Source organism: Canis lupus, chromosome 30 (genome assembly GCF_003254725.2).
Source record: "Canis lupus dingo isolate Sandy chromosome 30, ASM325472v2, whole genome shotgun sequence".
NCBI classification, from domain to species: Eukaryota; Metazoa; Chordata; class Mammalia; order Carnivora; family Canidae; genus Canis; species Canis lupus.
In genome coordinates this window covers 35,400,182-35,423,268 of record NC_064272.1, presented here as the reverse complement: position 1 = coordinate 35,423,268, position 23,087 = coordinate 35,400,182, and the positions used below count along the sequence as shown (strand labels likewise).

General features: G+C 42.3%; 1 protein-coding gene across 3 annotated transcripts in view; it reads right to left on the bottom strand.

Moving 5' to 3' along the window:
* THSD4 (thrombospondin type 1 domain containing 4) overlaps nt 1–23,087 on the bottom strand; it is a 564,963-nt gene that overhangs the window by 174,297 nt on the left and 367,579 nt on the right. The window lies entirely within an intron of this gene.

Here is a 23,087-nt window from a genome sequence, read left to right as displayed (position 1 = left end):
AAAGTGTCTTATCTATCTATTCTTAATATCATTTCATTAAACATACACACACACACACACACATACACACAACTTTTTAACACCAAAGAAGTAGAAAGGACACGATATCAGAGTCAAAGAGAACTTTTAAAAATGAATAGATTTAACTTTATTCAAGGCTTTTTACAATAGTCTTTACTTCCACATTTTGCTCAGGGCCATTAAAAACAGCATAGGGACCTCTGACCTAGATTGTAAGCATCCTGCAGGCAGGGGCTAGCCCACACACAGTGACACCATCCCCTCAACTTTCTTCATTCAATTTCTAAAAATCTTTACATCCAACCTTATATAAAAGACAAGTTTTGTTCCCAGAGGGGCCATTCATAAATGTCCCACAGTCCTCTGCAGAGTCCTTAGAGCCACAGCCACCTTAGAGATGACAATGAGGGAGTGTCATCTAGTGGTATGAAGGGTAACTACAGGCATTCCAAAATAAAAATCTTTCTAGAAGATGTCATGTCCAAGGTATCAATTTTGGCTCAAAGTAGGACTTCCGATACAACTTATTAAAAATAAACAAATAGGGGCACCTGGGTGGCTCAGCAGCTGAGCATCTGCCTTTGGCTCAGGGCATAATCCCGAGTATGAGGATTGAGTCCCGCATCGGGCTCCCTGCAGGGAGCCTGCTTCTCCCTCTGCCTGTGTCTCTGCCTCTCTCTGTCTCTCATGAATAAATGAATAAAATATCTTAAAAAAATAAATTTAAAAACTCACCCTGATTTTCAGTATATTTCTGGGTTATATGAAGGCACTGTTTGCTCACTCATTCTCTCATTTTACTTATGATATAGTATATCCAAAACTTACAACTCACAAAGATATACAATGCAATCACACAAAGCAAGATGCTAAAAAGTCAGTAGGGAGGAGATGCGTCAAAAGGCACAATAAGGGACGCCTGGGTGGCTCAGCGGTTGAGCATCTGCCTTCGGCCCAGGGTGTGATCCTGCAGTCCCGGGATCGAGTCCCACATCGGGCTCCCCGCATGAGCCTGCTTCTGTGTCTCTGCCTCTCTCTCTTTCTGTGTGTCTCATGTATAAATAAATAAAATCTTTAAAAGAAGGCACAATAATATGAAACTGGAAGTAAAGTCAGCACTAAAGTGTATGTCACAAGGTCTCTGTATTTGTTAGTAGTGGATCACATGTTCAGTTTTGAGCTTTCTAGTAGGCAACTTGAAGAGAGAGGTTCACTAGCTGCCTGAGTCACAAATCTGTAAGATTCAAAACCAGTCCAACTCTAGAGAAGCCCAGCTGCGCCTAGTACGGAGACAAGACAGAGATCTCTTCACGTGTCCTAACATGGCAATATCTTCAATAACACACTGGGAAGAAATGTGACAAATAAATAAATAAGAATGAGCTATGCAGTCCAGCTTTCTGTAATGTTCCTTGCCTATGGCTGATGTATGGCTAAAACCATTAGTAAAGGCATGACGTCACATAACACAACAATGCTACGGTTCAGGTATGGAGCTGCAGCCAGCCTGGCTGGAGCTGAAGCTATTCGAGGGTCCCTGGAGAAACAGAGTGATTATAACAGCTCAGGCAATCACCGTGGCTGTCCTTGTTCATGCCTCTCTGTGTCCGGACCCCTGGCAATGTGACTTTGTAGCTTCTCCCACGAAGAGACGGAGTCCTATTTCCTTACCTCTTGAAGGTCCTGCATACTTGTACTCACAATCTTGGAATTCTAACACTTGCCATGTGAACAAGCCTGAGCTAGCCTGGTGGGAGAGGGGCACAGTGTGGCCCACTTACCCTTGTCAAGTTGGTGGGCAGCCAGGCAACTGCCAGACATGTGCATGCGGCTCTCCGAGCCAGCTCCTGGCCGGCCACGGATGTGTGTGAGTCTGGCCAAGGTCAGCATGCAGGGGCCAGACTGGGAAAACCCCCTCGCCCCCCGCAAGCTGACCTGCAGACTCGAGGGTAATAATGAATGGCTGTGATTTTATAGCCCCTCTTTCCGGCCTCACCTTGCAGCCATCATCCTGTCCAGGTGATCCTCTCCTTAACGTTATGTCCAGCTGCTCCTCTCCATCCGTTCTGGTGGCCCGCAGTTCATCACGCCTCACCTGGGCACTACAAACAGAGGCTAACCGCTCCGGGTCACACAGCAGAAGAGCATGGGGCTTTGACATCCTGACACCCCACCTCACAGCCACACCTGCTTACTTCAGTTGGGAAACAAGGTCCAGAAGCCGGTTTGGGTACCACGAGGATACAGGTGAGAGGGCCAGCTTCCCCTCTGAGAAGACGACCTTGGAGGAGGAGCTTACCGCTTCCAAGCCTCCCTTTGCTCATCTGCACGAGAAGATGGTAACAATATCTACCAGGGTGGTCTGCAAGGTTCAACAGGAGAAAGCTCTTTTGAATCTAGGAGACACCAGAAATGTTCGCTATTGTGCTGGTGTGTCCCAGATGCTGCATAAACGCTCAATACGCACATGAAAAGTTACATTATTATCTAAGGCACAGGCTTGCCCTGAGAGCTGCGGCTCACCAGCAGACGTTGCCATAGCAGGGCTGGTCGGCCAGCAGATATTCACTGAGTGCATACTATGTGCCGGGGCACTGGGACGAGGTGGTGTGTCGGAGCGGGTCTATGCTACTTTCTCAAGGACCGGGTTGTGGTGTCACCTCCTATCTCCACGCCCACTTGAGCTGCAGAGCTCTCTCTGACCTTAGAAATTTCTCTGAAGAGTGTTTTAAGGGACTGAAAGTCCTCCTTTATTCAGCATGCATTTATTGGGCACCTCGCTTGCTCCGGTACTCTAGTAAGTGCTGCGGATACAGTGCAAATCAAAGGTAAGCAAAGCGACACAATTAGTATTATGTTACTAAATGAAGTCACAACTAGTGAGCTTGCAGGAAATCAATCAGAGCTCATATTGACATTTATTATAGCTCATAATCCTTCAGAAACAGTAGATTCATAACCTGCCCTTCCAGTGACGTGGAGCATGTGAATGGAGCACATTGTATAGGGGAAATTAGATTATCCTATTCCCTAAAGAGTAATTAATTTATACAGTGGATTTGAGGAAATATTTTTACATTAAAACAGTATGGTGTTTAACTTATTTCACAGGTGGTATTTTGGGGGGGAAAAAGGGACCCATTGAATAGAACCAAACTATGTAATTCACAAAGCAGAGATTAGAGTTCCGAAAGGTCTAGAAACATTCCATTGGTCGACTGGTTCCGAAGTCAAATACTTTTTCAAAAACCACGTTCTAGTTTTTGCTCAGGGCTAAAAAGTAAGGTCTGTTGGGGTCCCTGGCTTTAAAATCAGCAGATCGCACCCACGTCCCTTCCTATATGTCTTTCTTATAGGACCTCTCCATTCTCACTGCTGCCGCCCTGACGGTTCCCTGCTGGAATCTTGGAACAAATTTTCTGAGCCTCAAGGGTATGCCAGGCAGCGCAATTCCTGTGCTCAGAGTTCTCACCCACTAACTGTCCCCTGACACCTCCAAGTCTGTTGTCTTCCCTACAGATGCTGCGGTGAGTCTCCCTGAAGTGCATGTCTGCTGAGTTCAGGCCTCTATGCATAGCCTCAGTGGCCTCACTAAGTCTTTGGGATGAAGTTACTCTCCTTGGTGGGGCCTCCAAAGCCTTTTAGAATCTTTCCCCTGCAGCCCCCCCCAGCTGCAGCCCCTGCCATGCCCTCATGGGATTCTAAACTCAGGCCAGAACGAAGCCCTGGCATGTGTCCAACTCTGCCAAGCTTCCTTCCTTGGCACTGTTTGCCTTTCCTCGAATGACCCTCCTTTCTTCCTCCCAACCTTCCTTCCCTCATCAGTGTCACTTTGTCCTTCAAGAAGTAGCTCGAAAGTCAGTTTCTCTTGGGGAGAAAGCTCCCCACCACCACCCCTAGGACCACTTCTCAGACTCAGAAAACAAGAAAGATTGTAGTGAGCATGAATAGATGGGGCAGGAAGCCCTTTCAGGCTCCACTGTGTCCCAAGGAGAGGGCTCCTAATGGTAGGCGTCACATTAGTAGATGCGATAAATGCCCAGTGCCAGGGCTCCCTACCCCTTTCCCTGGGGGCAAGCTGGCGTCTTCTCTTTCTTTATCCCTGGACCTAGCCCAGTGCCCAGTGTGAGCTGGATATCCTTTAAGTGGCTACCACCCTAAAAGTGGCTTGGAAGTAAAAAGGCAGAAACCATCTCTAAGTCCAGCACCAAGGAAATGTTTAAATGTTTAAATGTCCAGCACCAAGGAAATGTTTAAAATACCTCTTTGCCCTTACGACTCTGCATTATGCAGCTATTAGCAGTCAGGGTTTTGAAGACTAGTTGATGATTCAGGAATATTGCTCACTATGTAACATAGTTATCCCCCCAATTGGAAATTCGTATAATTGGCAAGGGTTGAGGATAAATAACTAGAGGCAAACATACTTGTATAAATCCAAAATATTAGTGGCAGTACATTTGTTGTGGTGGGATTATTATTATTATTTTTTTACATTTCTCTCTGCAATCTGTCTCTGTCTGTCTCTCAACAATGGGCACACATTACTCTTATAATAAAAGACAAACATTTTAGGAGGGAGACCAATTTAGGATTGGCAGAGACAAGAAGCAAATGAAAAAAACCCATCTTTGAAGATGCTGGAAGAAAGAGAATACAATTCACAGAGGAACTGCCAAGGCAGGTCCTAGACGTCAAGTTAGCTGGTGAAGTAGGCTATTTGCGGCCAATCCCGGAGCTGGGACTTCCATCTATGGGGAAGGACAGGCAGTGATACAGGGGTGCCCACGTACTACGGAGCATCACTGATCCACATGCGGGGCCGGAAGCTTGTGTGCAGGCTAATGCTGAGACTTCCTACTGATTCTAATGCAACCTTCACAACTGAATTATAGGGTGGGCTTCGAGGCTCACTTGGAGGCTCTATCTCCTACCGGGGTCGGAGGAGACTCCTGTCCATGATACGTACTCAAGTGCATTCTAGGGGCTAAATATAGGCATTTTCAGAAAAGCATACCAGACATCTGGGGATTTGGTGAGGCGAGCTTGCCTTAATGCAATGGGAACATGGAAATCACATTTTGAAATATAAGCTCTGGGATCTCTTTTTTCCATTAAATAAGGAATTTCTTGGGATTTGCTAAACATTTCTGTTTTATTCAATACAGAAACGTTTAGGCAAAGGGATGCCAGAAACAAACCTGGAGCCTAACGCTTCCAACAGGGTTTATTTATTTGGGCACGGGAAGCCAACACACAACACTCAACCCCCCAGGGAAGCCCTCCACGGAGACATGGCTAACTTGGAAGAATCCAAGACGTGTTCGTGGGCTCTTTGGGCTCAGAAGAGGCCTAAAAGGGAAGGGGGAGGTGAGTTCTGAGTTCTGCACCAGGTCCGGATCAAACTTGAGGCACTTTCCATACATTGAATCTTCCTCAGAAAATCCACCGAAGATGAAGTGTCAATCAGTAGCAACAGAGCACCGCTAATACTGTGGAAGCATCCTAGAGGACACTTGGGGCTCCGAGGGAGTTCTGGCTCTTTTCAGCCTGAAGTCGCAGCCCGCAGGCCCTGGCCCCAAGCAGGCTGGGACAGCAGGGAAGGGTGAATGTTCACAGAGGTGCAGCCAAGCTACCACAGAGCAACTGCTAATGCGAAAATGACTAGGAACACTCTGGAGGGTAGTCTGGGAAACCGCCTGGAGCCACAGAAACCCAGCGATGAACAGGCTGTCACAGCTGAAAGGAATCTTCCCAGGCAAGTCATCAACCTCCTGATTTTCCAGGGGAAGACACTGCAGCTCCGAGGGAAAAGAGGAGACTCCCCTAACACCACACGGCCAGTCAATGGTGGGCCTGCGAGGAAATACCTCATACGAATTCAGCCTGACATCCTAGAGGCAAATTTGCACATTCCCGTTGCTACGGCTTTGCACCCCCCGCCCCCCCAAGATCATGAAGTCATGGAAAAGGCACATCTGAAAAATCTGAATTTATATTCCAGGCCCGCCAATTACTAGCTACCTGACCCTGCTTTTCTCACAGAAAAATAATGTCTTCCTGACCAATATCTCAGAGTTATCGTGACTAGTTGAACAGGAAGACAAATGGGGAGGCCTTTTGTAAGCCATCGACCCTACTTTTACGAGTATAAGCAGTGGTACCTTACACGTGGTGTTCGTGTGCCGTGGTACGTTGGGGAGCGTGGTGCTGAGCGTGTAAGTACTCCACTGATGTTAGCTATTATTTCTATCATTAAAAATAACAATAGCCTTCATTCTCTCTGACATATGACAACCACTCCCAAGAATATTGAAACAAGCCATTTGTGTGTTGAGTCATAGAACTAATATTACCTGTAAAATAGCTATTATACAGAATATTACAGTGCAAAACCACTGTGGTATAGAGAATTAGAACTGTACCTAGAAAAAAATGACTTATCTTTTTATGTTATTAAAGTTAGAAGATGCTCACTTTCAATTGGTAAAGCTATCACTGAATTTTCCTTCCTTCCTTCCTCCCTTCCTTCTTTCCTTCCTTGTTTAATTGAAATGTGGTTGACGCATAATATTATATTAGTTTCAGGCATACAGCATAGTGATTCAACAGTGACAAACTTTAAAATTATGACTAGTACACAATTACAAAATGCTCATTGTAAGCGTAGTCCCCTCCATCTGTCACTATAAAAAGTTATTGCAATATTGTTGACCATATCTCCTATACTGTATTCTTCTCCCCTGTGACTTATTTATTTCATAACTGGATGTTTGTGCTTAATCCCCTTCACCATTTTGTGTGGGTATTACTGTCTATTGGCATGAATAGTAGTGCTGACTTCCTGAGTTCTAGGGCTAATATCTTTTTTCCTCTTTGTATATATTCCCTCCAAATACTTCACTCAGTATCCCATCCCAAATGAATCAGCTTTTTCTAAAAAAATAAAAAATAAAAAAACTATGAGTCACATATTTGACTGTATTTCCTTCTTTGCTTTGGCTGCTGTGAAGCTCAGAGTAGAATTTCTGACCCAGACTCAGTAGAACTTAATGACATGGACTTTAGATGCCAGCCTTATTCCTCCTAATTTTCTCATCACAAGTTTTCCCTTTGTTCCATTTTCTTCCCTTACTTGTTATCTTGTATGTTACATCCACCAAACTTTTTTTAAGGTTAAGTTCTTTTTCGAATGAAGGGGTCGTAAATAAATAACTTTCCAGAGATGCACAGTTAATGTTGTTGATTGTAACAAACAAGAGAGCCTAGGATTCCTTCCTTCCTTCCTTCCTTCCTTCCTTCCTTCCTTCCTTCCTTCCTTCCTTCCTTCCTTCCTTCCTTCCTTCTCCTTCCTTCCTTCCTTCCTTCCTTCCTTCCTTCCTTCCTTCCTTCCTTCCTCCCTCCCTCCCTCCCTCCCTTCCTTCCCCCTTCCTGCCTTCTCCCTCCCTTCCTTCCTTCCTTCCTTCCTTCCTTCCTCCCTCCCTCCCTCCCTCCCTCCCTCCTTCCCTCCCTCCCTACGCCCCCCATCCTTTTTACTGTGACATCTGGCTAAACATTTTCCTTGAAACAGGAAACCAAATGGCAAAGAAATACTTAGTGTGGGTCTCACTCACAACCATGAATATCAGAGGACAGAATCTTCATTTCTTCAGGGCTTCTGACCAGCAAAGAAAACAACCAAAATCTTAGATTTCTGAGTGGCAGGCCACATTTTACCTTGGATGCTTCTAGCAAAACATCTATTTTTAGAAAACAAGACATTTGGGCGGAATGTTATGATTAAAGAATATTCAGATGAAAGGAAATGCTTTTTTATTCTCTCCCCACTTCAAGTATGTGCTCATTGAAGAAAATTTGTTATATATTGTCACTTCAACAAGCAGTGAAAATATTAATCAATAAAAATTATGCATAGGAGGGAATATTTTAAATATTAGTCTAAAAAAAGAGGTACGATCACAGCCATTAAAGTCCTGGAGCCTGCTTCTACTACACTTGCCTTCATTTATTTTTCTATCTTCCGTGGTATAAACAGGGTCCCATATCCTGACTCAGCAGAACTTTGAATTATGGGCTTCAATTTGGCCTCTGGGGACCTCTCATCACATCACCCGTGTGATGCAGGAATCTCCAATTTTATAGCATTGTGGGGAGGATGAACATCCTCTTTCTGTGGCCACTTTGAAGAACACATGCAGTTTCCCTTGTTTGCAAATCTGTGACTCACTACAAACTTGACGCATGGGCAAGAATCCTGTGGTTTCCCATGCAGTCGGGACCTTCGTGTGGAGACTAGGAAGCTCGGATTTAAAAAAAAAAAAAAATCTTATTTAGGTAAAGCAGCCTGGCAGTTGTTTATGACCAGTCCCATGTTTGTCTTTTTTTAACTGAATAACCTGTTTTTGTATTTATTTGCACCCAACTTATACCAGCACATAGATTCAAGGGGGGCTTTTAAAGGCGTACACAGAGAGGACAAGAATAAATATACCAAGAGACTACGGCAGAAGCAAAACGGGTAAGAGAAGGGTAGGGTTGGTACAAAGATTGCATTCCTGGGGGGTCTGGTCTAATAGCCAGAGAGAGGCTGTCAACTGGTTCTGAGCTTCCAAACTGCCAATACTGAGAAGCAAGCACGACGAGCCATCACAATCAGTGTTTGTAAGTGCAACTCACACACATCCATGCACACACGCACACACGCATCCATGCACGCACGCATGTGTGCCCCATGTGTCCTGGCTTTCCTGCTTTCTGACGGCTGATGGAGATTCTTCTTGGGGACTGCTGCTGAGTTTGCTTGTGCCCTTCGCATCCTTTCCACACTCGGTTTGCTGTTGCAAAGGTGGTGTGCTGGGGACACCTGTGACTGCCCGGATGCTCTGTCCTTGCCAGAACAAGCTGGAAGAGCTGGAGAGGTAAGGCTGCTGGAGCGACCCTTAGTTGAGGATGACAAGGAGGGCAAATGCGCCAGCTTCCTCGCCCCTCTGTTGGATGATTCTGAGTTATGTGCTAGGCTGACTCACAGAGGTTCCCTGCCTCCGGGACCTCATGTGCACACAGTGGTCGATAACACACCTGTACTGGGTGCCTCCCCTCCCAGGTCCCACTTCCCCTTTCCCCTACTGGAGCTCCTCAGATCACCTGCCAAATGAACCACTGCACACGGGTGCTCGGCTCAGGGTCTGTGTCTGGGGGACACAAGCCAAGGCAGGGACACAATGAGATGTAATGAAATGCAGTTAACTTAACGATGACTGTCACATGTTGCCACTTATACAGACCTCCAATACAGCCATGGGCAGTCCTGCCTAATCAATGCTGATGGCCACCCACTTACTGCTCCGGGGGAGGTCTGCTTGATAGAATCCACTGTCAGCATTGCTGTGCAGGCCTGAGCCAGTAACCCTATCTGCCCACAGATTTCTAATCTCTCACAAGAGAGGGGTGGTCCATTGGTCCCCTCTGGTTCTAAGATCCCTTGACATAAAATATGCCACACCTACGTAAGTTGAAGTTTTTGGGGAGGGAAAAAAATCAGAGTGCTCCCTGCTGAAGTGTTTTTCAGAGAATCCCAGTCTGTTCTGCACAAACCTTCAGGCTTGGAAGACAGAAGGGGCCCTGGAGGAGAGAAGAGTCAGTGTGTAGAGCAGCTATCACATGTCTCCCTGTGATGACCAAGGAGGTAGAAAGGGCGAGGGGATGGAGGGTGCAAGGACAAAGGGGGGCCCTGGAAGGAAGAGGACAATTTATAAACCAAGAGAGGAAACAGTGGGGCCTTCTGGAGGCATAGCAAGTCAATTATAACCAACAAACTCTGGCTGCAGGGTAGGAAGGAATTCTGCGACAAAATGGTCTGAGAGATCAGGTCCGTATTATAGAAGCTCAATGTGGTGGGAACAGAGAGAAATCCCCATAATAGCCCTTAACAAGTTACGTTCAGCATGTTACTGACCTGTCCAGCCCAGCTTTCTCATCCAAAAGAGGGATAAAAATCCCTATCACAGATGGTTTTGCTGGGGATTAAATGAGAACGTCTAACACCTGAGCACAAAGTAAATGCTCAGTAAATACTGATGCTGCAATCTGTTGACTGATCCCGAATTAAGGAAATGCAGGGACATCTCTGATGACAAACCTCTCAACATTTAAAAAGTGGGTATTTTTACTTACAACTAGTTTCAAAACTAGTTTGCATTTTTATTTAAGTCCCACAAAGAGAAAATACACACAACATTCAAACCATGCACTGTAACAGATAACAATGCCTGAAGGCTCCTTGACTTCACTATTGAATTTCAGAAAAAAAAAAAATTCTAACACAAAACTAAATAAAGTGCTTTGCTCATGACTTTTAAGTTACTGGCTGTGGCCTTATCAGGTCCTCCCCTGGACCTCAGATTTCTGTAACTAACAGCAAGGGGCACTGGGCCAGCAGCTCTTGCAGAGCCCATTCATGTCTTTGGTCTGTTTTAATCCTAGGACCCCCTGGGAAAGCAGAGAACTGAGTTCTTTATGTGGCCACAGAGTTACTTCCGTCTGTCACCGTCACACTTGTGTCCTAAGCACCTCAGAGGCCGGCTTAGAGCATCTAAACCTTAATGACTTCTTTGCTTTTCTTCCCCGTCAATAAATTACAGGGCGATGTTTTCCCTCCTGTTACCATTCCCCGTAATTTATGTCCTGTGGGCTCAGAGGTTCATTTAGGGCCCAGGAAAATCTGCCTCGAATTCAATACTGGTTTGCAATTAAAGTTACAAGAGAGTCCCTGGAGCAGAGACCAGAGACATAAAGTCTCTCCCGTCACTTCCAATGCATCCTTTAAGGCTCAGCTCAGACTTTGCTGTTCTCGTGAAGCTCTAGCCTATTAACATCTCTTACTTCTCTAAGTCATTTCAACTTACGGGCTCTCTGTACTCCTGTACTCTGCATAATTAGCACCTTATTATATACTTTGCTAGGTTCTAATTGTCTACATTATATAATTTAGCAGTAGGTTGCACGGCGGTAGACTGTATTCACTGGCATGTGCAAGCAGCCTCATCTAACATGGGCTCTGGAATCAGACAGAAGGGTTCCAAGTCCTGGTTCTGTCTTAGGACCGTGTGACCTAGGCCATGTCATGTGGACACAGCTGCCATGCACACATAATGGACATCTGTGGTTTTTACCTGCTGCATACTCCTTTTTCTGGAAGCAACCAACCTGATATCACTGAGTGACTCAGGCAGGCTGAAACAAATCACTCAGTTCCATGGGTGGGGACCCAGGTCTTGGGCTGGTCAATTGGATATTTTTCCCCTTGGCTACAGTGATTGGCTCAGGAATGAGCACATGACCTAGCCCAGCCCAGTGAGAATTAGCACTAGGAATTTACTGGAATTATAGCCACTATCCTTTGATTCAAGACTCTAAAATCCCAAAAGCTTAAAAATGTATGGCTTTTTTTTCTTTTTGTGGTAAGTTCAAGATTCAAACTTATTTGGTAGCAAAACATGACTTAACTGATGTGATACTACTAATAATAGTCTAATTAATTCGATTTAATATGAATATTCGAACTTTTGCTCTGGATATATGTATATATCATAGTATCCTTCTAATAGCAAAAAAAAAAAAAAAAAAAAAAAGGCCACATTGTGAAATACATCTGGGCCCCAAGAGCTTTAGATAACCAAATGTGAACTTGTATAGATTTCCTGCCTTTGTACACCTTGTTCCCTCTGCCTGGAAAGTTCAGCACCTCTCCCCTCATCTTCTCCAACTGTTCTGTATGCACCAACCTAAATGCCCCCCGCTCTGTGAAGTGCTCCCTGAGTTCCTTCAGCATGATTAGCCATGTCTTCATCTGGGTTTCAACAGTGCTTGATTTACCCACATTACACTACAGCGTGTTCACACTGCATCACAATCGTCTCCCTGCGCACTTTTGGCCTCCTCAGTGGGCTCCTAGGAGCGGGGACCAAATCTTTGCATCTTCATTGCATCTTTTGGATGCAATGCCCAACACAAGCATAGTGGCAGCGGGCATCTCACCTCTACAACTCTGCAGAGGGTGGGGGGCGCCACAGAAATGGGCAGAAATATCATAGAACTGTTGAAAGTACATTAATCCAGTTCTGTGAGTTGCAAAACAGAAGTTTCAGTACTAATCTAGCCTGTGATGTTACAAAGCCCTATTTTCCATCGATAGAGAAAAGTAAAATGAAGAAAAATGCGGTCACTTTAGAATTGGCTGACTGGCACATCGACAACACAAGTGATGGAGAGGGCTCCCACCACCCCCGTCACGAACGAGTCAGGGCTGCCTGGACGTGCAAGTCAAGCTACACCTCTGGGGACTGGCATGTGGCTTCAGGACACATCTGCCACATGGGATGAGGCATTTACTCATTTGCAGGAGATGGAAGCAATGACGGGGAAGATGGATGGATGGCTTTCCATCCTGGAATCCATCCTGGCTGGATGGCAAGGATATCCTTCTTTGTGGCTGGACAAAGCTGTCTCTTCTGAGATTCTCTACAGCTCTTCATGAAACATGGAAGCCAGAGGCCATGTAAGTACTTATTTTAACCCAATAAAAATACGTGGACTTGTCTGTGTGTGTGTGTGTGTGTGTCTTTCTACTTCCCTGTGCTTTCTTTCTCGGGAATAAAAGCCAAAACAATTAAGCATTATTTGGCTTCACCATTATGGTGTGTATCCGGCTTTAAGCCTTGGCTTAGAATTCTGTTAATCATCAAAATGCTTCATGATTAGAGGGCTCCCTTCATCCAACGATCCCAAGTGCTTACTCATAGTTCTTAGATGTTTCCAGTGGCATTTGGGATTTCACTTCGCTTTGAATGGGCTTTCCAAGAGCATTCAGAAGACATGGTTCCAAAGAAGCTGCCTCTGGGGTCCTCACTGGGTCTTCATCACATGAGCCTCACAGGGAAGATTCCTGGAGTGGTTTTGCTAATGGGTCCCCCAACAAGACTCTGCTGCCCCTCTTGTCTCTGAGAGGTGACCTCATCAGTCCTGATACAGCTTTTCTGCTCCAGTCTGATGTGAAGGCTGAATAAATGTGTGCCACACACACCCTCTGGTGTTCAGTGCCACGCCCCACAGGACAAGGCAGGAGGCAGGAATGGTTTCCCAGCCTCAGGGTGCTTACAGGCTCACTGGGAGACCAGATGTTCAAGGGGGAAACTCGTATGAAAGCGAGATCAAACTGGATCCAAGGCTTGATGTTATAGAATGTGCCCAAGTAGACAGGGATCCAGGACGAGAGGTGGTTGTGCAAGGGTGTCCTGGAACAGATGGGATCGAAATGGGCAGCCAGGGGGAGGTGTGATGAAACCGAGGTAGTATCACATCCAGGCTCTGTTTTTCTGCTACATTTCCAGGGGCAAGAATGTTAGGGTATGAGGTCAGGATCTCCGTCTGATTGGCTCACTCACTGATACATGCCAACTACTTAGAACAGTGCCCGTCACACGGGAGGCTTTCCATAAATGCAGTGGAGGCCCGCGCTCCACCCTCCTGCCCCTCCCCATCACCTCCCAACAGACTCAAATGGTTGATATACAAATCCAACCATCACTAAGGGGTCAGCATATTTGAGGGACAAGTATACAGCTGAGGTCTCTTACAAATAGCTTTGAACACATTCAACGTATCTGGTTTAACTGCTGCTGCCATAAAGATTGAAAGCCACAACCACTGTCTTTCAAGTTACCCCCAAGCCTTCACTCGCACAAGCTCCCAGATGCTCCAATGAGGCCCATCATGCTTCTGTTGCTTCTAAACCATTTGCCCTCCAGCTCTGGGCCGAGCGACTGTGTGGTCTTGAACAAGCCACATAACCTCTAAAAGATTCATTTTCCTCCTATGTGAAATTCGAGGGTTGGACAACATTATCTCTAAGGTTCCTTCCCAAGTAGTGATTCATGAGACTGGAATTTGGTATTTAACACCACTTTTTTGGCTCTTGGGAAGACAGACTGTTTGTGACTCGAGCCCCAGATCCACCCTTCTGCTGAGGAAACCACAGTGACCTCCTGGCCCCCTTCTTCACCAGCTGGGAAGGTGTGGCCTACCTGTGCCAGCTTTAAGTATTCTGTGTTTGTTCATTCCCCTTTTGCAACTGTGCATTCTGATCTCCCCATTGTAAAGCACCCTAGATCTTTTCATTCTTCTTCCCCTTGGAACTCTTGATTCCTTAAGATTTGGTTAAAGAATCTGGGGCTGCATTTTGGATCCTCCACTATAAACCTCCCCTCTGCAGGACCCACTGCTTCTCTTTTGTTTTCACACATACTTCCCCCAACTCCATATTCATATCCTCTCATCCTCTCCCCTTTAAGTTCTGTTGGAGTGTGACAAATAGCTCCTCGTGGCCTCACAAAGTTCCTCTGGCCTGACTGAAGACCCCTTCTCCCATAGGCTTGGGAGATCAGATGTTTTAACAAGGACAGCTGCCATGCATTGAGCATCTGCTGTGCACCAAAAACTTTCTGGAAATTACCTCTTCAATCTTTACTAAAACTCTAGGATGTTGACACAATCCTCAACATTTTAAAGATGAAGAAATCATGGTTAGCGAAGTCCCTCAGCCTGCCCAAGTGAGAACACGCAGGACTGGAGATGCGAGCCCAGGCCTGTGTGGCTCCAAGCCCAGGCATGGGGCTTTCCATACTCTGCTAGAGACATTAGCCCTGTTCAGGGGTTTGTGATACGCATTTGTAGTTTAGTGGTCACTCCTAGATTCAGAGAATTTCTAAAGTTGGAACATATTTAAGAAATCATTTCGTTGGGAATCCCTAGATGGCTCAGTGGTTTAGCGCCGCCTTCGGCCCAGGGCTTGATCCTGGAGTCCCGGGATCGAGTCCCATTCGGGCTCCCTGCATGGAGCCTGGTTCTCCCTCTGCCTGTGTCTCTGCCTCTCTCTCTCTCTCTCTGTCTTTCATGAATAAATAAATAAAATCTTTTTAAAAAAGGAAATCATTTTGTGACTTCTAATAGAACCTAAGAAATATAAGAACAGGCCCCCACAGAAGGAAGGAATGATACAATTACATGGAAGAATGCACACATATTATATGCACCTAAAATAAAAATGTGAGTATATCTTTACGAGCTTCCATGGGACATTTACAAAAATTGGTATACAGAGAAAGCCTCACACCTTTTTCTACGGCTAAAATTGTGTTGTGTGCAAGATATCCCCAAGCTGCATTATTTTCCACTATACATACTGAATGTTCCAGCCAAAAGAAAAAAAAATATTTGCCATAGTCTAAATAAACCCTTACCTTTTCCCACTGAAAACCTGTCTTTCCTCATACTGTTTCTGAGACTTGAGATGGCTTCCTCCCTGTCTTTGGAACTCCTAAACATTTTCAATCCCATCTTAAATGTTATTTTCTCCATATGGCTGTTCCTGATCCTTACAATAGGGTAGATATGTTCATTTGAGTAGTTTATATCTTAGCTTTAACTAACCTACTTGTTAGAGGAGAGATGTGGGGGAGGCGAGGTAGGTCTCACCTCTCCATACCATGGCACTTAGCTCAAACCTTATACACAAAATAGCACTCAATATACAGTTTTCAATTTAATTGAGAGTTGCATATTTTGCCTTGGCGCAAAGTAGAAATAGAAAAAATTGTAAATAGGCAGATTTAAGTACATTCTAATACAAAGCACTTGGTCTTTTACATCAATTACTCATTCTGTACCTTAAATATGCCTGGGTTGAAATTTCAGCATTCTTTCTGTCAGTTCATGTTAACTTTCTAAGCTAAAGTAAATAAATTTATGAATATGCTGAGTCAGGAAATACATTTTTTAAGTAAAAAAATATTTTTAAAGGAGAAGTGCCTAATTGAGAATGCATGCCAACAACACAGTACAAGTAGGAAAGAAAAAAAAGACACCCCCTATAGCATTAGTTTTAAGACTAAATTGATTTTTCCATTTATTTTGTGACTTTCTATTAAAGCACCCAATAATTTCTTGCAAGCAAATCTTCTCAAAAAGTGTCAAATAAAATTTTGTTTGAGCCTCTCATGATCTGTTGATCACAATTAATCACTTTTTTCTAATGTAGCTGAGCTGCTTAATAACATTAGCTACACAAAAGGAAAGGAAAGTGCTGAGGTTATCCCTTGCATTTGTACAGATCTTAACAGTTCTGCAAAGCACTTAGGTTGATGTTATCTTATCAATATTCCTCATATGGAATTGAGATGAATATTATTTCATTTCATAGATGAGGAAATTGAAGTCCAGAAAGATTTTTCTCCCAACAGACATATGTTGAGAGAAAAAGGAAAAGGAAGAAAAGAAGAAAGGATAAAAATGTGTCTTATAAAGGGTAAAGATGGCAGACTGAGCCGAGACATTTGTTTTTCTTTCTTTTCCAAAATACCATTCAAATGGCAGAAAAGATCCACATGTTTCAGCAACAACTATGAAACATGAAAGCATTCAATCAGCAGATAAATTTTTTGAGGAATTTCTGGATATTAGAAAGTTTATGTTGGCAAGAGACCACTGCAAAAGAAATCACCAAAATAGACTATTGCAGAGATGGAAAGATTCTAAACTCAGAAACCACAGATACAATGAGCAGGAGGTGCCATCAAGTCAGAGTGGTCATTAATGTCTAGAAGAGGACTGCCTAAAGAACAGAGAGGTGGGTCATGCCCCATCTCTCCCAGAGGCCGAGAGAGCAGTTGGTGGGAGATTCAACATATCTGTCTCAGTTACTGGTAGATGAAGCAGGCCAATGTTAGGCAAAGATATAAAAGACCTGAACAGCTCCATCTACAGCCTTGATTCAATGCATATATAAAAAGTTCCTGGACCCAGTTATCAGGAATGAACATCTTTCCTAATTAAGCCCACTTGGAATGTTGACAAAGACTGTCCATATGGTAGGCCATAATGTAGGTTTCAATAAATTTCAGAAAGTCAACCTCATGGATACCACATTCTCTGATTATAATACAATCGAGTTAGAATGAACTTGGGCCATACTTCTGAAAGTATAATTAAATAGAGGATGAGTCAGAGAAAATATAATAATGACAATTTTTAAAACTACTTAAAGTCAAATAATAACAAAAGTACTACATATCAAAACTTAATGGATACAGCAGAAATGGTATTTCAAGAAAAAGCTATCGTCTTTAATATTCATATTCCAACAGACTGAAGGCTGAAAAATCATGAGCTATACATAAATTTATAAATTTAATAAAGTTAAAGAAAAAAACAAGAAGATCAGATGAATCCACCCAAAGAAAGTAGAAGGAAAAATAAGACCAGAACTGAATGGGATAGAGAGCAAAGCTTCAATGCAGAGGATCGACAAAGCTAAAAGTTGACTTTTCATAAAGATTAATAAAACTGACAGATCTCTGGTGAGAATGGTCAATAAAATGGAATGAGAAGGGGATCCCTGGGTGGCTCAGCAGTTTAGTGCCTGCCTTCAGCCCAGGGAATGGTCCTACAGTCCCAGGATCGAGTCCCTCATCGGGCTCCCTGCATGGAGCCTGCTTCTCCCTCTGCCTGTGTCTCTGCCTTTCTCTCTCTCTCTTTCTTTCTCTCTCGCTCTGTGTCTCTCATGAATAAATAAATAAAATCTTTTAAAAAAATGGAATGAGGAGAGAAGAAAGGACATCTGTGGTAGCTCTAAACACACCTCTAGGTGCTACAGACAGTAGAAAGATAATTAGAAGTTTATTAATAATCTACTCAATAAAAACAGAATTATATCATAACTAAGTTGAATCTATCCCTGGAATGCAAGGATGGTTTAACACTATATAATCTATTTCTGAAACTTATCATACTAACAGAGTATAGAAGGAAAATCATATGTTCTTCTCAATATACAGAGACAATGCATTATATAAAATTCAATACCTATTCATGATTAAGAAACAAACCTCTTAGCAGACCACAAACAGAACATCATTAACATGATAAAATGTACACCTAAACACTCACAGCTAACTTCATTTTTTTCAGCTAACTTCATTTTGTTTTTGTAGAAAGCATCTTTCTTTTTTTAAAAATTTAAATTCAATTTAAGCTAACTTCATTTTTTAATGGCAAAGTGGTAGAAGCATTCCATTTAAATCAGGAACAAAATAACACTGCCTCTGAAGGTCCTCACCAGAGCAACAAGAATCGTTTTTTTTTTTTTTAAGAGGTATAAGAACTAGAAAACAGAAAAACTCAAAATGGTCATTATTCATAGATGATATATGATTATGAACTTAGAAATCATAAAAGTTCCTGCAGAGAATTGATTTAAATCAATAAGTGAATTTAGTAAATTGCTTGAACATAAGATCACTTGTGTTTCTAAGCATTAGCAAAACAAAAAATTAACTTAAAAATATAAACATATTTTGGGAAACACATTGGAGGTTCCTCAAAAAATTAAAAATAGAGCTACCCTGCGGCCCAGGAATTGCATTACTAGGTATTTACCCCAAAGATACAAATGTAGTGATCTGAAGGGGCACCTGCACCCTATTGTCTATAGTGTACACAGTGTACAGTGTACACAGTAGCTAAACCATGGAAAGAGCTCAGATATCCATTGAAAGATGAATAGATAAAGAAGATGTGGTATATGTACACATGGAATATTTCTCACCAGTCAAAAATGAAATCTTACCATTTGCAATGATGTGGATGGAATTAGAGGGTATTATGCTAAGTGAAATAAGTCAATCAGAGAAAGACAATTATAGTTTCACTCATATGAGTAATTTAGGAAACAAAGCAGAGGATCATAGGGGAAGGGAAGGAAAAATAAAATAAGATGAAATAAGAGAGGAAAACAAACCATAAGAGACTCTTAATCATAGGAAACAAACTGAGGGTTGCTAGAGGGGAGGGGGGAGGGGGGGGGATGAGGTAACTGGGTGATGGGCATGTGATATAATGAGCACTGGATGTTCTAAACAACTGTTGAATCACTGAACTCTACCTCTGAAACTAATAATACACTATATGTTAATTGAGTTTAAATAAAATAAAATTTAATTAAAAAATAAACAATTTATAGTAGCAAATGATAACAAGATAGCTAGGAATATTTCTAATATTAAATATGTGAAAGACCTTTATAGAGAAAAGTGTAAAATTTCACTGAAAGCTTCAAAGGAAATCTAAATAAACATAAATCTTATAGTATATTCATGGATTGAAAGGCTCAATATTGGAATATTAGCACTCTCACACTAATCTATAGATTCAATACAATTCTGATAAAAACTCCTAAAGGATTTTTCAAGGGAAACTGATAAGGTAAAGTCCAAATTTCACAAAGAAGAGCAAATATCTAAAAAACATCTAACAATAAATATACTGAATGAGACTAAGTAGAGAGATTTCAATAAATGGTCTCGCAACAATTGACTACCAGTATAGGGAAAAAATGAAATTAGGTCCATTATTCACATTATCCACACATTATTCATGCAAAAAAAATCAGTGCTAAGTGTATCAGAGACATAAACGTGAAAAGCAGACTTCAATAATTTTATAAATGAATATAGAATAATATCTCTTTAAGCTTGGGATCAGTAATTTCTTAAGTAAGACATAGGAAATGTTAACATAAAGTAACTGTTAAATTCAAACACACTGAAACTGAGGATTTCTGTTTATCAATAGATACTTCAAAATTTTAAATTCAAGGCACAAAACGGAAAATAATACATGGAATAACAAAGGGTTCATATTCAAAATTTATATTATGGAACTAAATCAGTAGTGAAAAAGTGATGAACCACATCCAAAATCAGGAACTAGACATGAACAGGCATCCCAGGGGAGAAGAAACATGAATAGTTTGCATACTTATAAATATCACACGACAGCAATGGTTGCTAATCAGAGAGATGTCAACCAACACGTATTAATAATATGTTATATCAAATGTATCAACAAAAACTAATCTGTGATGATGCTAACTATTGACAAGGAGATAGGTAATTGAGAACACTTTATCAGGGCTAGTGGAAGTGAAATCTGAGATAAGCACTTTAGAAATCACATTATCCTGTGGAATTAAATAAATACATACTCTGTGACCCACTAATTCAAACCCTAGGTATACACCCTAAAGGAATCTTTGCACATACATGGGAATAGACATGTTCCAAATGGCTCACAGCAGCATCGTTTATAAGAGAAAACAAGCCAACCTATGAAGAACCCAAATATCTATCAACAGGAGAAAAGACAGTTTATCACAGAGAATGCTACATAGCAGTAAAAATGAATGAATGCCATATGCATCCTTGTGTTGAATAAACAATCAAGTTAGATAAAGGAAAACAAGATACTATGTTTATACAAATCAAAACCAAATAAAATCAAACAATATATTCTTTAGAGATACATATATATGTGATAAAATTATTTTTTAAAAAAGGCAAGGAAATGACAACCATCTCTCTGGGAGAGAAAAGAGGACAAACTTGTGCACTAGCATACAGTATTGGGCATGTTTTATTTCTTTAGCTGGGTGGTAGGCTCACAGGTGCTTTCCTTATTACTTTGTTTCATAACTTGCTTATATATTACATATATTTTCCTATATATGTTAAATATTAAACTTTTCTTTTAGACATAGAAGAGAAAGTAAAACAGGTACTCAAAAACCACCTCTTCACAAAGAGGCTGGCTTCATGACTGAGTTCAACAGACCTTCAAGAAAGGGCTAATTCTTCCATTATTTAAACTGTTTCAAAACACACAAAAAGATGAGAAGCCTTTGAATTTATTTTATAAAATTAGCAAGACCCCTCTTCTAGCACAGTAAAAGAGGGGCCATGAACAAAGAGTACTCATTTACAAAAACCCAAAATTCAAAATAAAATATTCATTAATCAAATCTGATAGTGAATTTAACAAATAAATCACCATGAATAAGATAGTTCCAAGAATGCAAAGAGAGCCCAACATTAAGAAATGTACTAACGGAGTTTGCTTTTTAGGTAGATTAAAGGAGAATACCACATCAGCACTTTGGGAAGGCAACCACTGAGTGATCAAACTGAACAACATTCCGATAAAAACTCAGAAATTGTAGATAAAATTGATGTACCTAAAACATCTGGCGGGCATCACACTTAGTGATGACATATTAGAAGCTTTCCCATTTAAGTCTGGAGGATGAGAATGTTCACTTTCATTGCTCTGATTTAACACTGTGCACTGGAAGTCTTAGCAATTGAGGAAGGCAAGAAGTAAAAACAAGAAGTACCAGGTATCAGAAAAGAAGCAGAATTGTCATTATTTGCCGGTTGTAGGCATATACATGCATGCACATATGCACACACCATTGTGCTCATAAATGTGTAGGAATGGTTCCAGAAAAACAAATGCCAAGTTGTTAACAATGCGGGGGGCTGGGGGTGGTACTGGGAGGAAGGATTGGGAAGCAAGTGAGGGTAAAGAGGAACCTTTCACTTTTTATTCTTTGCATCTCTTGAATTTGTTTCTGTAACAATGGCTTTCCTAATTTAGAAGAAAAACAATTCATGGACATAGTAGACCCGAGGCTCAAACTCAGGTCTCGCATTATCGAATTAGTTCCACATAGTTGGTTTTTCATTTTAGATATCGGAAAGCAGAAGAAAGTTTGAGCCACTGAGAATTATGCACAAAGAATCAGTCATGAAGGGCATTACACTGATCCTTCATTTCTATTTGCCACAAATAACACCCCAAAGACTAAAATCATGGCTGGCTTAAGGCTGCCACTGCTTACAAAGCAACTCCACGTTCATTATTTAATTTATCTTAATCCTTAAAAAACAATTTCAATGACATATGACGATGAAAATGTCCCACAACAGTAACCTAAGTGGCATGTCATAAAAGATAAAATTAACCTTAAGACTGTAGATATGTAATTTCTGGAACTTTCAAAAGCACAGAGGAAAATTCCAACCCTACGGATCTAGGGACAAAACCTCTCCTGCCACATCCCCTCACAACGTATGCTTCTGTAATCTGCACCAAGCATTGTTTCCAGAATATGTCATGTTCTTTCTTATTTCTGGGGCTCTATAGATGTGTTCCCTCTGTCTGGAATGTCCTCCCTCCCTCTTTTTCCACTTAAAATGCCTACCCATCTGTGAAGAAAAGAGTTAACACAGCAGACCTGAGTGCTCTCCTTTAAAAAGACCTGCTAACGAGGTTGGCCATTGACTGGTGTCTGGGAATGGATTTGGGGAGGTTTCCCACCAGCCTCAGAACTGGTAACGTGGCTCACTGGGCCTTCACCGTACTAACAATAGGTTTATGCTGAACACCCTGCTCACCTTCTGGGAATCTGTAGAGCTGGTCCACGGCAGGCAGAGGGTGCCCAGGTGGCCAGCCCCCAATAAAAACAGTAGGTGCTGAGTCTCTAACAAGCGTCCCTGGTTGACAACATTTCACACGTGTTGTCACAACTCATCCCTAGGGGAATCAAGTGTGCCCTGCATGACTCCACGGAGAGGACCCTTGGAATGTTGCACCTGCTTTCCCCCAGACTTCCCCCATGCACCTTGCTCTGTATCCTCTTGCTATAATAAATCACGGCTGTGGGTGCAACTATATGCTGGGTTCTCAGCTGAATCACTATGAATCACTGAACCCAGGGATTATCTTGAAGACCCCTGATACACAACCCTTCAAGTCTCAGTTCAAATATGACACTGTTCGTGGAGTTTCTCTTCACTTTGTTACGCAGATTTCATTGCTTCTTTGCCCCTCTGCCTCTGCTCTTGCAATTAGAGAAAATTTCTTACTGTACGATCATGAACTGTTTGCACCCCGTGCCCTTTTTAAATTGTAAACGCATCAGAGGCAAGACCTTCTCTTTTCACCTTCCTTTCCCGAGCACCTAGGTGGCACACCTTGGCAGCATCTGCAATAGTAACCATGGTAGGAGCCAGTAAGCGCTGTTTAGTATGTGCCCGACACACCGAGCTAGGAGCTCTACACATACTATCACATTTGATCCTTCTGACCACCTCTTAAAGTAGCTACTATTATTATCC